Raw genomic sequence first — 16,773 nt, forward strand, 5'->3', positions numbered from 1 at the left:
TGTGTAAAGGGTAAAGGGTAAATGGGAAAAGTTACCCCCTCCAAAGACAAGTGAGCAAATCATGTTAATTCCCTGCTTGTAACTAAGTCTCTAATGACTCCCCCTGACCTGGAAATCAAAATTCATTAGGACTTCCATGGTTTCTGAGATGTGGGCCCTGCTTATCTGTCTGGCCTTATCTCCTTTCATTCTGTTCATCACAGCCTTCCAGCCACATGGATCCTGGAGCACTTTAAGCTCATTCCTGCCTCAGGGCCTTAGGACTTCCAGTTACCTTTGTCTGAAATACTCTTCCTCCAACTCAGAACAGCACGGATTTCTCATTCAGGTTGTAGTACATAGATTTCTTCCTCTAAGAAGCTTTCCCCAACCACATTTCTAACATTTTCTCATCCGTCTACCCCAGACTTTTCAGTATCTCAGTTATGTCTGCCTCCTCCAGGAGACTGAAAATCCCCAGAGAGCAGGATCTACTTTGTCTTGAGCATCACCCCACCTCCTGCACCCAATTCAGAAGAAAAGGATCTACTCAATAAATAGTTTTTGAATGAATAAATTAACAAATGAGGAAGGAGATTGTTGCCAGAGAGCACATTAGTGAAGGAAGTGGAACAGTGTTGATGATGAGGTTTGGGTGTAAAAGTGGGTGTGAATCCTTCAGTGCATTGGAGGCAGCTCACTGAATAAATGATGAATGAAGAAAGTAGATATCTATGGAGCACAGAACAATAATGTTGCATAGGAGGAAAAGACAGTTCCTATTGTTTCCCTATTTCCTTCCCGTCTTTGGAAGCTGGAAAAGGAGCTGCCATGGATTAAGGCATTTGCTTCTACTCGTCATTTGAATCTTTACTGCACTCCTGTGGTATAGAAGCTGGAAAGTAGCCCAAGGGAGTCAAAATCTTGACTTTGATTTATAAACATGTTTAAAAAAAAGAAAGAAAGAAAGAAAAAGAAATTGTGGTTATGACCTACCCATAGTCAAGAAATCTCTTTGACTTCCATGGGTTTGGTATTAATGGAAGCCTTTTATCTCCAGAACTTTGTACTTGTGCTGCCAAGCGGAGGAGGGGAAAATGCAGAAAGCTCTGTCTGCATAATCACCCCCCTGCTGGCCCTCCCCAAATTCAGAGCTTGCTTGAAGGCTCACCCCCCGCCCCCCCTGGTTCTCAGAGGCCCCAGGCTAGCATGAGAAATCAGTGGGAAAATGTTCCTTTAGATGTCAAAGCCACAGCTTCTACCAGAAAACTGGGGACAGATGAATAAAGCCCCAGGCAAGGACAGGCAGGTCCTTATGTTGCTTATGTGAACATTCTAAAAATTTCCTCATAAATGCTGAGCCTGGAGTTCTTAGACAAAATGCTAATAAGTTCTGCCCTAAAACACATTTATAAAATTAAAGGCACTTCACCCTCTCCCTCATGGCCTCCGTCTTTTGACAGGGCCACTTTCAAGGGGGAAATAAGCTTATTTTAAAGTGTATTTTGCAATCCATGGCTCCCTCCAAAGAATTATCTTTTCTCCCATTTTCTATAAGAATTTTAATTTATTTTAATTTATCTTATTTTTTTTAAATGTTTACTTTATTTTTGAGAGAGAGAGATAAAGAGAGAGAGAATGAGAGGGGGTAGGGCAGAGAGAGAGGGAGACAAAGGATCCAAAGCAGGCTCTGTGCTGTCAGTGCAGAGCTCAATGTGGGCTCCAACTCAAGAATCCTGAGATCACAACCTGAGCCGAAGTCGATGCTTAACCGACTGAGCCACTCAGATACCCTAAGAATTTTTAAATAAAAGTTTTAATTTTGGAATAATTTTAGACTTAGAGAAAAGTTGCACGGTTAGTACAGAGTGCCCATAAAATCCTCTTCAGTTTCCTCTATTGTTAACATCTTTTCTTAATTACTACAGTACATTTGTCACAACTAAGGAATCAATATTGGCCCATTACTGTTAATTGAACTCCACACTTTATTTGGATTTCATTAGTTTTTTTCCCTGATGTCCTTTTTCCATTCCAGATTCCATCCACAATATCATAGTATGCATCTTTTGGCTCCTCTGGGCTGTGACAGTTTCTCAGATTGTCCTATGTATGTATGTATGTATGTATGTATGTATGTATTTATTTAGTAAGCACTGTACCTGACTCGGGGCTGAAACTCACGAACCATGAGATTTTGACCTGAGCCAAAATCAAGAGTTGACGCTTAATCTTAACTGACTGAACCACCTAGGCACCCAGAGCATGCAACTTTTGATCTCTAGGTCAGGAATCTGAGCCCCACGTTGTGGGTAGAGGCCATCCTCCCCAGAAAAGCCAGTGGAGGAGGAATGGGGTAGGACAAGGCGTGGAGATCAAGCTCACCTCCTGGAAGAGGGAGCATTTACATATATTAAATGGAATTCTTTTGTCAGGAAGATTTGTTTCTTTTTCCCCATTTATTTATTCATTAATTCATTTTTATCTAAAAGACTCATACGAATTTTTACTTTGAGTTGTAAACCAACATGTATTAACTTTATTACACAAATTGTTCTCATTTTGGCCATCTGGAGTTCTTTCAGGTTGGTCTTTGTGTCCCTTTGACATGTTCCTGTCTTATAAAAATTTTTAAATTTATTTATTTATTTTGAGAGAGAGAGAACAAGCAGGGGAGAGGGGTAGAGGGAAGGAGAGACAGAATCCCAAGCAGGCTCCATGCTATCAGCTCAGAGCCCAATACCAGGCTAGAATGACCTGAGCCAAGATCAAGAGTCGGCCACCTAACTAACTAAGCCACCCAGGTGCCCCTGTCCTTATAAAACTTTTAAAATATACAAATGAAAGCTGATCACTTATATTTTGAGGCAGTTTTTTCTTAACATTACATACAAGGTCTTGGCAATCGCCTAGTGACTCTAGAAGACATTTCACTTTATTTTTTTTTTAATTTTTTTTTTAACGTTTATTTATTTTTGAGACAGAGAGAGACAGAGCATGAACGGGGGAGGGGCAGAGAGGGAGGGAGACACAGAACCGGAAGCAGGCTCCAGGCTCTGAGCCATCAGCCCAGAGCCCTACGCGGGGCTCGAACTCACGGACCGCGAGATCGTGACCTGAGCTGAAGTTGGATGCTTAACCGACTGATCCACCCAGGCGCCCTGAGATTTCACTTTAAAAGGTAATGTTTTCCTAAACTGATTGTGCTGATATTATGAGTCATGGTTTAACTACTTTGATTTGTTTTTTTTTTCCCCTTGTTAAAAAATTTTACACTAGTAATCTGAGTTCATTGTAGAAAAATTGGAAAATTCAGATAAGAAACAGAAGAAATTAGCCATTATCTCATTATATCTTGCTGTACTTTCTTCCTTCCCAGGATGTGTATGTATTCATGTGCATATACCTCCAACCAGTATATTAACATCTTTCTTACATCATTAGATACATTTAATGGATATTTAACTTGTTTTCTACTTCTTTGCTATTATAAAATCCTTGTATATATTTTATTTTTATTTTTTACTTTTATTTTTTTTTTTAAATCAGAAAACATTTGCTTTTACTTGGAATACAAAGAAAAATTCATTTTTCACTTCTTGCTTTACTAAGGTAGCAAGTGGGAAATGGTCACTTGATGGGGCACCTGGCCGACTGGGTTCTTCTCTACCTAGCCCAAGCCAGAATTCATTTGCCAGTCTCCAATACAGTTGGGTGGCCATGTGACTGTGTTCTGGCCAACAAAATGTGAGCAGGACTGAAAGGCACCACTTCTAGGTCCATAAAAACCTCACAAGCACACTCCTCACTCTTTGGCTATCCATTTTCCTGCTGAATGGAGAGGACTTTGAAGACAAAGAAAAGGGCGGAGCCACAAGATGGAAAAAGCCAGTGTTCTTGAATCATTATATGGGGCAGAGCCCCTTCCCCTCCTTGTCCTACCTCCTCCTTCCCCTCTTTTTCCTTCCCCTCTCTTTTCCTTCTGATTCTTCCTTTCTTTTTTCCTTCTTCTCTCCAGCCCCTCCACCAACCCATATTGGACTGTAAACAAGAGAAACAAACTTTTATTATGTCAAACCACTAGACTCTCAGGGTTCATTTATTATGACAGCTGAATTGTTTCTCTATGCAATACACAATGAACACCTGTTGGGATGAGCACTGGGTGTTGTATGGAAACCAATTTGACAATAAATTTCATATTTAAAAAAAAAGAAATATACCTTTTGGGATATTTCCTTAACTGAGATGTCCTACTCTGAGAACATTTTCTCCTTCTGCACAAATGGGAGTGAGCCTGCATAGTTAAGAAATAACCAAACAGAACTCTGGCCTTTGCACTGAGCTATCGGGAGCTAATTGCTAGGCTATCTTTACAATAAACTACCCTCTGGGAAGGTTTCTCCTGCTTGCAGTAGAAAGAACATTGGCTAAGATGCTATGTATATTTTTAAATATTTTGCATAAAATGAGGCAATGAAGTCTAGAGGGGAAAAGTGCCACACTGTCAGATCTGTGTTCTAGACCTCTTCAGCCACATCTGTGTCCTTAAACTTTCTTTCTTTTTTTTAAGTGTTTATTTATTTTTGAGAGAGAGAGAGCAGGGGAGGGGAGAGAGAGAGGGAGACAGGATCCAAAGCAGACTCCATGACCACAGACAACCCGATACAGGCCTTGAACTCATAAACCATGAGATCATGACCTGAGCCGAAGTCAGCCTCTTAACTGACTGAGCCCCCATGTCCTTAAGCTTTCAACATGTCCTAAGTTCTCTAGACCTCAGTTTTGTTATCTGTAAAATGTATGGTGGGACTAGACAGCTTTAATATTCTTTGGTTCTATTTCTTTCTTTTCTTTTTTTCTTTTTTTTTTTTTTAATGTTTATTTACTTTTGAGAGACAGAGAGAGAGCAGGGAGGTGCAGAGGGGCGGGGGGATAAAGGATCTGAAGCAGGCTCAGTGCTGACAGCAAAGAGCCAATGCAGGGCTCAAACTCATGAACTGTGAGATTATGATCTGAGCTAAAATCAGATGTTCAACCGAGTGAGCCACTCAGGTGCCCCACCTTTGATTCTATTTCATGTGGTTCTCACACAAACTACATGAAGCAAGGCAGGTAAAAGAGAAAGGTTTAAATATTCATCTAAAGTTTTGGGTCCTAAATATCCTAACTTTTCCCCAGAGAAGACCCAAAGGATACCAAACAGAGGTGTCATTTTATAGAGACAGTCCTCAGAAATGTGATTTGAAGAGCACCAGATATCCTTTTTTTTTTTTAATGTTTATTTATTTTTGACACAGAAGAGACACTAGCATGAGCCAGGGAGGAACAGAGAGAGGGGGGGACACAGAATCCAAAGCAGGTTCCAGGCTCTGAACTGTCAGCACAGAGCCCAATGCAGGACTCAAACTCACAGACTGCAAGATCATGACCTGAGCGGAAGTCAGATGCTCAACCGACTGAGCCACCCAGGCGCCCCCAGATATCCTTTTTTATCTGAAAGTATCTCTTTTACCTGCCTCACACCTCTGCACTAAACTTGACTGCAAGCTCCTTTCCTTGTATCTGCCTTTCCTTGTATCTTTCCTTTTCTTGTTATGCCTGCCCCTCAAAGTCTTACCTGCTAACACCTCTACTCTTCACCTCTAAGAACACCAGTGCAGCTGTTTCATATACAAATGTTTCCATCATAACATATGTGCTAACCCTTAAAGTGACAAGCATAATGGAAGCATGTGCAAAGGGTGATGGGATTCACAGGAGGGAGTAGCAACTCTTTAAGGAAAATTTGGAAAGGTTTCACTAGGAAGCTTGCAGGATTCTATCCATCCATTTGGTGGATGGATAGAATTTTGCCTGGTAAACACAAAGGTTTTTCCAGGTGAAGAGAATAGCATGCACTTTTTTAAAAATTAAGTTTATTCATTTATTCTGAGAGAGAGAGAGAGAGAGAGAGAGAGAGAATGTGACTGGGGGAGAGGGAGAGAGAGAATCCCAAGCAGGGTCCATGTTGTCAGCACAGAGCCCAACTTGGGGCTTGAACTCACAAACCGTGAGATCATGACCTGAACCGAAATCAAGGGTCAGATGCTCAGCTGACAGAGCCACCCAGGCACCCCAGCATGCACTTTAATTATAAGATACTTCTTTTGAAATAGAAATACACCACTAGAGATAACACATTAGAGATAACACTATCATCCTACTCTAAGTTAGTCTATTGACTTATTTTCCCAATTATTTGAAGGTTCCAGGGTAACATAAGAATTCTGGGTTCCTGGAAAAATGGGAAAAAAGATTAGAACTAGAAGTGTTCAGATCATTTTTGCAATCATTAATTTATTTAACTCTGACTGAGGTAGTGAGGAATAAGGACACTAAGGCTCAGAAAGAGTGTTTTGATCACTAGCTGAAGGATCACTTTCCTAACTAGCAGAGCTGGACTAGAATCCAGGCATCTTCACTATGTCTAGCATGCTTTTCATTGCACTTCTGGGACAAATATGGCCCTCAGGGCGACATGATGAGAGACCTTCAAAAGAATCCACAGGAAGGGATATATTCAATAATAGCAAGTTCAAGGCAAACATTGTGAAAAATTATAGTGTTCTGAAAAACAAAGGCTGAAACCATGTAATGTTGGATGATTGTTTTTGAATTCCCTTGATTCCCCATCAAGTTGGGTCCTGCACAGACATCAAATTCACTCTTTGTTTATTACTTGGCTTGAGTTACTAAAGTCAGTTGATCACATGCTATGGGATGTAGCCCAAACACCTGAGGGCTGATTTCTTCCCACCTCTGCTTTGTGATGAAAATTTCTCAAGTAAGTAGGTGTTATTTGCCAAGAGAGAACTTTACTTTAAAATGCTTAACAGGAAGCAAAGAGTCCTGGTTTCTTTTTCTTAAGAAACTTTTGAGTAAATAAGTGGGAAAATTTACTTGAAACGTTTTTTTGTTGTTTTTTTTTTTATAACTCATTTGGGATTAACTTACTATTTAAGCATGTGATACTTCCTTTTACCATAGCTTTTTTTTTTTTTTTTTTTTTTTTTTTTTGAGAGAGAGAGAGAGAGTGCATGAGTGGGGAAGAGGGTCAGAGGGAGAGAGAGAATCTGCGTGGAGCCTGATGTGGGACTAGATCTCATGACCCTGGGATCATGACCTGAGACAAAACCAAGAGTCAGACACTCAACCAACTGAGCCACCCAGGTGCCCCCATAGCTTTTTCTAAGCTAAATTATTTGAAGGTGAGCTAGGGTACTTCCCTCAGTAATATAGTTCTACAAAATGTACACATACAGAATATTTAAAGGGTCCTTGAAAGAATGAAGAATGTATGAGAATACTTCCTGGTGTAGTACATATGAAGAACAGCTTAGCTGGGTATAGGATTCTTGGATCAGAATCATTTTCCCTCCTCACATTTGTGGCTAATTTTTCCTGTCTTCTAGTACTTGGTGTTAAAGAGAAGTATGATAAAATTTGATTCATTTTTTTTTGAGGTAGATTTTTTAATAAAATGTCTCGATTTTTGTCAGATTTGTTTTTTCTATTCTTAAAATTGTATTAAATTCTGATTACAAAACCAAGACTGGAGATTTCAGAAAATTTGGAAAGTAAAGAAAATTTAAAGAAGAAAATAAAAAAATAAATGACACGACTACCTCAAGAGAACTATTGCTAATATTTTTTGATATGTTCCCTTCTCATCTGTATTTTCCCTTCTAAGGGGTACCTAGGTGGCACATTCTGTTGAGCATCTGACTCTTGATTTCAGCTCAGGTCATGATCTCATTGTCTGTGAGATATAGCCCCACGCTGGGCTGCACCCTGACAGTTTGGAGCCAGCTTGGGATCCTCTCTCCCCCACTATCTCCCAAAATAAATAAACATTTAAAAATAAATAAATAAATTACACTAAAAGTAAGGTAAGATAATAATATATGGTTGACCTTTGAGCAACACAGGTTTGAACTGTGCAGATGCCCTTGTACATGGATTTTTTTTTATAAATACAGTACAGTACTGTAAATGTATTTTCTCTTCCTTATGATTTTTTAAACATTTTCCTTTCTCTTACTTTATTGTAAGAATACAGTATAGAATACATATACCATGCAAAATATGTGTTAATCCACTATTTGTGTTATCAGTAAGGCTTCCAGTGAACAGTAAGCTATCAGTAAAGTTTTGGGGGAGTTAAGAGTTACATGCAAATTTTTGAGCAAGGTTGGTACCCCTAATCCTTGTGTTGTTCAAGAGTCAGCTGAACTTATAATTTTACATACAGTAGAGAAACTTTTAAAATTATGTGAATTTGTAAACAATTCTAGGATATTTAATTGAAAGACAATGGTTCTTAAGACTTACACCCATGGAAACTCATTGAGAATGTGATAAAATATGAACCCTCCAGACAATGCAGTATACATATACTTCCAATATTCTGTACAGAATTTCAAAGAGTTCATGAAGTTCCTCTATATATTACAAATTAAGACACCTTGATAATAATGTCTAATAGACCAACATTTATTAAGTAATCTTTATATGCTAGACACTCTTCCAAATGTTTTATACATATTAACTAATTTAGAGTTTGTTATAACCCCATGAGGAAGGCAATATTATTATTCCTACTTTTCATATAAGGAACTCAAGGCATAGACAGATTAGTTAACTGGCTCAAGGTTACACAATTAGAAAGTGGCAGAGCTGAGATTTTAATCCAGGTAATTTTGGGGTGCCTGGGTGGCTTAGTCGGTTAGGTGTCCGACTTTGGCTCAGGTCATGATCTCACAGCTCCTGAGTTCGAGCCCCAGGTTGGGCTCTGTGCTGACAGCTTGGAGACTGGAGCCTGCTTGGGATTCTGTCTCCCTCTCTCTCTGCCCATCCCCCGCTTGTGCTCAGTCTCTCTGTCTCTCAAAAATGAATAAATGTAAAAAAAAAAAAATTTTTTTTAAAAATCCAGGTAATTTAACTTTAGAGCCCACACGCTTAACAATGAATCTGTTATTAATCTATGTTGTCTCAACAGATTTGTGAAAGTACATTTGAAACAACTTTTAAATTCAGTTGAGAAAGCTCAACACCATGCCGTTACACATTGAAGCTGACCAGGACATCTAGGAATCTGGATTTAATAGTGGCCACAAGGTTAAGGACCATTGTTCTGTACTATGTAGCAACCTTCTGCCTGACTCTGCCAGGTTACTGTTGAATCTGTTTCTGAAGTTTGAAGATGTTCGTTCATGTTGATTTTCTGGCTAGTTAAAAAGTTTGTTTCTCTTTACACCATCTTGGAACCTATGGAGGCCTGCTGGGAACAGGACTCCTAAAAAAACAAATATGTTTGGAAAGCTGTGGTCCAAGGCCATTTTTGCTGGCTATAAATGGGGTCTCTGGAACCAGAGGGAGCACATAGCTCCTCTTGAAACTGAATATGTTTATGCTCAAGATGAAACTGAATTCTATCTAGACAAGAGATACGCTTATGTGTACAAAGCAAAGGATAGATAATACAGTGACTCCTGGTGGCAAACCAAACAAAACCACAGTGATCTGGGAAAAAGTAATTTGTGCTCGCGGAAACAGTGGCATGGTTCTTGTATTCCAAAGCAACCTTCCTGCTAAAGCCATTGGCTACAGAATCTGTGTGATGCTGTACCCCTCAAGGATTTAAATGTACTAAAAAGTAAATAAATAAGGTGTAGACTTAAAAAAAAATTTTTTTTAATGTTTATTTATTTTTCGAGAGAGAGACAGAGTGTGAGCAGGCAGGGGCAGAGAGAGAGAGGGAGACACAGAAGTCGAAGCAGGCTCCAGGCTCTGAGCTGTCAGCACAGAGCCTGACACAGGGCTCGAACCCACAGGCCGTGAGATCATGACCTGAGCTGAAGTCAGACGCTTAACTGACTGAGCCACCCAGGCACCCCTGTAGATTTTTTTTTTTAAGTTTATGGCTTTGAAGACAAAGTACAATGAAGTAGAAGATTGAATTAACTTTTAGTTTTTGATACTATTGGGTAGAAAGCTACATTATTAATGGTAATATGGGAAGACTTACACTAATTGAGCAAATAAACATACATGGTAGAGCAGTTTGCAAAGAAAGGGAAATACTTGTCACAAAAAGGTATTGTCAGCTAACTCCAGCTAACCCTAGCAGATGAATATCCAAATGCTAATTTTGACTATGACACTAAGATACTACTCATATAATGTATTATAGTGTTTAATGCAAGTATCCTAGAATGAGTTCTACATGCATGGTCTACATTTTGTATTAGAACATATAATAGAGAGTAATTCTCAGAATTATAATTTTGGCCAGGGAAGTTAAAGTTAAATTGATGATTAATTCATTTTTGTAAAACATTAAGAGATGTTTTACAAAATAAGATATAGAATTTGCTTGCTAGTCAAAGTGTCTCACTTTTGGACTTCATGCCATACTACCAGGCATAAATAAGCAGGAATTAATAGGGTACTAATAGGCATGAATGAAAGTTGCAGTCATTTGGCACATAGACATAAAATGGGAGGAAAGTTTTCAAGGTAGTGATGGTAAACCAAGTGCTACAACATCTGATTCACAATCTGGTTTCTGGATGTGGGCATAACACTAAGTTACACTTATACTTGAAACTAATAATTCCCTATAGGTAGCAATCAAATATTACGGTGTTTGGCATCTTTTATGCCTAATTAGACAGAGAAGGCAAGTATTCAGAGAGTCTGAAAATTCTATATCTTTTTGCATCCTGTTTCTAGACCACAAGACTGAAGTCAGTAAATAAAGTGCCTTTGAGAGGGATTTGTTGATAATACTGCCATAGCAAAAGTCCTTAAAAAAAAATCATGGGAGGGTTGCCTGGGTGGCTCAGTCAGTTGAGCATCTGACTCTTGATTTTGGCTCAGGCCATGATCCCAAGGTCATAGGATCGAGCTCCACGTCTCCTCCATGCTGAGCATGGAACCTGCTTGGGACTCTCTCTCTCTCTCTCTCTCTCTCTCTTTCTGCCCCTCTCCCCTGTTAGCACTCTCTCACTCTCTCTGAAAAGAAAGAAAGAAGAAAGAAAGAAAGAAAGCCAGTAAAGCCAAAATAACCTTGAAAAAGAACAAAGGGGTAGGAATCACACTTCTTGATTTCAAAACATACTACAAAGTGACAGTGAATTGGGGTGCCTGTGTGGCTCATTTGGGTGAGTGTCCAACTCTTGATTTCAGCTCAGTTCATGATCCCAGGGTGATGGGATCAAGCCCCATGTCAGGCTCCACACTGAGTGTGGATCCTACTTGGAACTCAGGGCACCTGGCTTGTTCAGTTGGTAAGCATGTGACTCTTGCCATCATGAATTTGAGCCCCACTTTTGGCATAGAGATTACTTTAAAAAAAAACTCAAAGAAAAATTAAAACAAAACAAACAAAAATGATGACTGGGCAACATCAAAAGACAAAATGACAGAAAATAAATCAGGGAAAAAATATTTTCAAAATGTATTTAGAAAAAAAAGACTAGAAAGACTAAAGACTAAAAAGACTACTTTACAAAGATATTATAAATTTCAAGAAAAAAACAATGTTGAGAAGAAATTGCCAAAGAGCAAGAAAGAACATGCAATTCTCAAAAGGAATAATACCAGTAGTTAATTAAGAGGAAGAAATGCCTATATCATTTAAAGAAATCCAAATTAGGGGTACCTGTCTGGCTCAGTCGGTGGAGCATGGGATTCTCGATCTCAGCATTGTAAGTTCAAGCATCACACTGGATGTAGAGATTACTTAAAAATAAAATCTTTAAAAATGAAAAAGAAATGCAAGATAAAAAAATAAAGAGATGCTGGTTAAAACCAAAACAACCTATTATTTTTACCTTTTTACCTATTATTATTACAATTATTTTTTTTACCTGTTTTTACCTATTATTTTATCCACTTCCAAAGCTCTTAAAAATTCATAATACCGAGGGTTGGTCAGAGTGTTAGGGACCAAGCATTTATTTAAAAAGATTTTGTTTATTTATTTATTTGAGAGAGAGAGAGAGAGAGAAAGCGGGGAAAGGGCAGAGAGACAGAGAGAAGCCCAAGTAGGCTCCACACTCTAGTGTGAAGCCTGAACCCATGAACCTCGAGATCGTGACCTGAGCTGAAGTCAGATGCTTAACCGACTGAGTCACCCAGGCACCCCAGGGAATAGGCATTTTTTTTTTAATGTTAATTTGTTCTTGAGACAGAGAGACAGAGTGTGAGCAAGGGAGGAGCAGAGAGAGAGGGAGACACGGAATCCGAAGCAGGCTCCAGGCTCTGAGCTGTCAGCATAGAGCCTGACATGGGGCTCGAACTCATGAACCGTGAGATCATGACCTGAGCCGAAGTCAGACACTCAACCGACTGAACCACCCAGGCACCCCGGAGTAGGCATTTTTTTATGGGAGTAGAAATTAGAACAAATATTCTTCAGGGCAAAATGCCTTTAGTTATATAAAAAAAAAAGTGCATCCTACACTTTCACCCAGTTATTCTCTTTTAGAAATTTAACACAGCAATTCTAACACAAATAGGCACAGATGTATATAACACAGATGCTCACTAGAAAATTAGAAACTAATGTCCTTCAAAGGATGATTGGGGTTATGATCTATTCATTAAAGGAGATTATGCAGCCACTGAAAAAAGATAGTTCTATATGGGAGGATAAATTAATTGGGAAAACTAAAAAGCAAGTTGCAGGAGGAACTGGGACTAGGTGAGACAAGGCCTAGGCCTCAAGCAGAACACCTAAGGAGATGCTCTTAGAGTAGTAGGAGTGCAGGGCTGGACCCTGAGAGTGAGTGCCTACTTCAATTTTATATCCTAGTCTTTCTCTTCTCTTGCCTTATTCTAGTCTCAGCCCTGCACTACAGACTGCATAATATAGTCCTGTATCTGTTAATAACAATAATTGTGTATATAAATGAATATTTATAATTGTGTGTATTTGGTACAAACTTTTTAGAGGGCATATGTATGTGTGTGTTTTATTTTATTTATTATTATTTAAAATTTTTTTTCTTTAATGTTTATTTTTGAGACAGAGAGAGAAAGGGAGACAGACCGTGAGCAGGGGAGGGGCAGAGAGAGAGGGAGACACAGAATCTGAAGCAGGCTCCAGGCTCTGAGCTGTCAGTACAGAGCCTGAAGTGGGGGTCCAACCCACGAACCGTGAGATCATGACCTGAGCTGAAGTCAGATGTTTAACTGACTGAGCCACTCAGGCGCCCTCATTTATTTTTTAAAGTAATCTCTAGCCCAACATGGGGCTGGAACTCAGGACCCGGAGATCAAGATTTGCATCCTTTCCTGACCAAGCCAGCCGGGGGCCCCTATATATAAGTGTGTATATACACAGTATATATATTAGTGTGTGTGTGCATGTGTGTGATAGTTAAAGGGAAAAAACATTGAAGAATATATATCAAACTATTACCAGTGTTTTTTCTGGGGCATGGGATTTTGGGAGATTTTCACTTTCTCAATCACATACTTCTGAAATCTTGTGTTAAAAAAACAATTAACAGCTTTTGGCTTTTTTGGCTCAGAGGAGGCGAAGGTGCAACTGTCTTTGGTCATCCTGAATCCAGGTTCATCCATCACCAGCTGTCTCTACCATGCTGCCTGAGTTTGACCCCAACGAAATCAAAGTTGTATATCTGAGGTGCACTGATGGTGAAGTAGGTGCCACGTCTGCCCTGGCCCTGAAGGTCGGCCCGCTGGATCCGTCTCCAAAAAAAGGTTGGTGATGACATCGCCAAGGCAACTGGTGATTGGATGGGTCTGAGGATTACAGTGAAAGTGACCATTCAGAACTGACAGGCCCAGACTGAAGTGCTACCTTCTGCCTCTGCCCTGATTATCAAAGCCTTCAACATTGCCCCACAGATGCAGCACCGATATTTAGTCAGACAACTCTCTGGAAACATTAAAGAAATCCTGGGGACTGTCCAGTCTGTGGGCTGCAGTGTTGATGGCCGCCACCTTCATGACATCATAGATGACATCAATAATGGTACAGAGGAATGTCCAGCTAGTTAGGAACTACAGAGGAAAATTTTTGTTTTTAATTTTTTAAGTGTTTATTTTTGAGAGAGAGAGCGTCAAAATGCAAGCAAGGGAGAGGCAGAGAGGGAGACACAGAATCTGAAGCAGGCTCCAGGCTCTGAGCTGTCAGCACAGAGCCCTACGCGGGGCTCAAACCCACGAACTGTGAGATCATGACCTCAGCCGAAGTTAGACATGTTTAACCGACTGAGCCACCCAAGTGCCCCAAGGAAAATATTTCAATATAAGATCATTTGACAACTAACCAACCAACCAACAAACAAACAACAGCAATCAATTAACAATTGCATATTTTTGGTTACAGAAAAAGCAAGGAGGATTTTCAAAAATAATAGGGTAATCACATAGAGTTCCATGTGCTATATGTGTTTGAATACTGAATTGAGCATTTTGTGTATCTGTGGTTGGTATCACATCGCTACTACGTGAAAAATGAAATAATGAAAAAATGAATGAGTATCATATGTTTTTGAAACATGTATTTAGAAAGTTGTATGGGGCACCTGGGTGGCTCAGTCAGTTAAGCGTCCAACTTCAGCTCAGGTCATGATCTCACAGTCTGTGAGTTTGAGCCCCGTGACTGGCTCTGTGCTGACAGCTCAGAGCCTGGAGCCTGCTTCAGATTCTGTGTCTCCCTCTCTCTCTGCCCCTCCCCTGCTCATGCTCTGTCTGTCTCTGTCTCAAAAATAAATAAAAACTTAAAAAAAAAAAAAAGAAAGAAAGAAAGAAAGAAAGTTGTATGACAGGGACCCCTGGATGGCTCAGTTGGGAGAGCATGTGATTCTTAATGTCGGGTCGTGAGTTTGAGACCCATGTTGGGTGTAAAGATTACTTAAAAATAAACTTAAAAAAAAGTGTCAGCATTCCCTCTGCTAAATTACATTCTTGGCAAGTAGAAATTCAAGTTACACAAGCAAGAGCCAATTTTAGCTTCTATGTGAATAGTGTCTTCCCATGCATGCCGTACCCTTCTCTCTAGATAAAGATCAGATTAGGTGTCTTTCATATGGGAATTTCAAAGCAGTTTAAAGATATTAATTAGCTCTCACAACTCTGAGGTGGGTGTATATTATCATGTCTGTTTTCCATATGATAAGACTGATAGACTGTATGATTTCCCAGTATTCCATACCTCATATTGTTAGTGAAACTGAGAAAGCCATTACTTAATTGGCCATTTTTTATTTCTTGAGAAGAAATAAAGCAATTTGGGGGTGGATAAGTCAAACCAAAATAGCTATTTATGCACCAAACATTTTTAAGACACATAGGTATTTTTATTTTTATATTTTTTAAACAATCTGGAGCATTTAAATTTATATTCCAATAGTTGGTTGGAATAATATTTTCTAAATTAACATTTCTACTTTAAAATATATAGACAGCCAGAGGTAAAGCTTTGTTGATCAGAGATCTGTTTTGGGTATTTTGTCAATTATAAGAAATGTACTTACAGATGAAGTAATGTGGTTTAGTGACTTGGAGATCTACTTTTATTTTTTATTTTATTTTTTTTTTAAATTTTTTTTTCAACATTTATTTATTTTTGGGACAGAGAGAGACAGAGCATGAACGGGGGAGGGGCAGAGAGAGAGGGAGACACAGAATCGGAAACAGGCTCCAGGCTCTGAGCCATCAGCCCAGAGCCTGACGCGGGGCTCGAACTCACGTACTGCGAGATCGTGACCTGGCTGAAGTCGGACGCCCAACCGACTGCGCCACCCAGGCGCCCCGGAGATCTACTTTTAAAGATCCTGGCCTGGCACACTGAAAGGGTACAATGAATTCTTGGAAAAGGGAGGATTAAAATACACTTCACTTGTGCCACTCCTATGCTAACAACTTTATTCACACTATCTCATTTAATCCACAACATTGTACTTCTCATTTTACAGGTAGGGAGAGAGCCTGATTGTGAGACTTACCTAACATGAGTCATGTTAAAGAAGATAAGGCAGGCAGGATTCCAAAAGTCAAGTCAATAATGCCAATTTGAAAAAAAAAAAAAAAAAATGCCTATTTGATCCTGCCATCTTCTCCTTTTTGTTTTTTATTCCCCCACTTGAATGAGGTGCACGATTTTAACCTGCCATTTTGAACTCTGTATTTATGAATATACCCATTTAAACAATAGTTGTAATCTATTTAATTCTTGGTCAAATTTTTATGCAGTAATAGTGAAACTATTTCCAATTTTTTTTCTATTCTCATTTTTTATTTTACTGAAATGATTATGTCCAGGAGCAACTTTTTCCATGCACATTTTACATTGAGATTCATTTCAGTCATCAGCTTTTTATTCTCATCAAAATCTGTCCATTTAAACTACTGCTATAGTGACCTTTCTTTTGTAGCTATTATTTCCATGAAACTTTATTTTTCCCTCTCATCCAAAGTATTTATTAGGTTAAAGAGGTAGGGTCGAACCATCCCTTTTTGCCTGGGATACAGGAATTCAATATAGGTCATTTCTTATGATAGTAATGATGAGACAAGTATTACCTGCTCCAGCCACCTCATCAGAGGGAGGCTCAAATGCAAAAATAGATGTGAAAGTGCTTTGTAATGTGTTAAAGTTAAGTAAATGTCACTTTTATTATTGTTAAAACAAGTCATATAATTCATCTCCTGGAACTGTTCTAGAAGGCACACACCTTCCTATTCCTTGCTGTAATGTTATTTGCAAAATTG

General features: G+C 39.1%; 1 pseudogene; it reads left to right on the forward strand.

Moving 5' to 3' along the window:
* Positions 1-13,478: 13,478 nt before the first annotated feature.
* On the forward strand, positions 13,479-14,055 carry LOC122240971 (annotated as a pseudogene).
* Positions 14,056-16,773: the final 2,718 nt, after the last annotated feature.

The sequence above is a fragment of the Panthera tigris genome, chromosome C1 (genome assembly GCF_018350195.1).
Source record: "Panthera tigris isolate Pti1 chromosome C1, P.tigris_Pti1_mat1.1, whole genome shotgun sequence".
Taxonomy (NCBI): domain Eukaryota; kingdom Metazoa; phylum Chordata; class Mammalia; order Carnivora; family Felidae; genus Panthera; species Panthera tigris.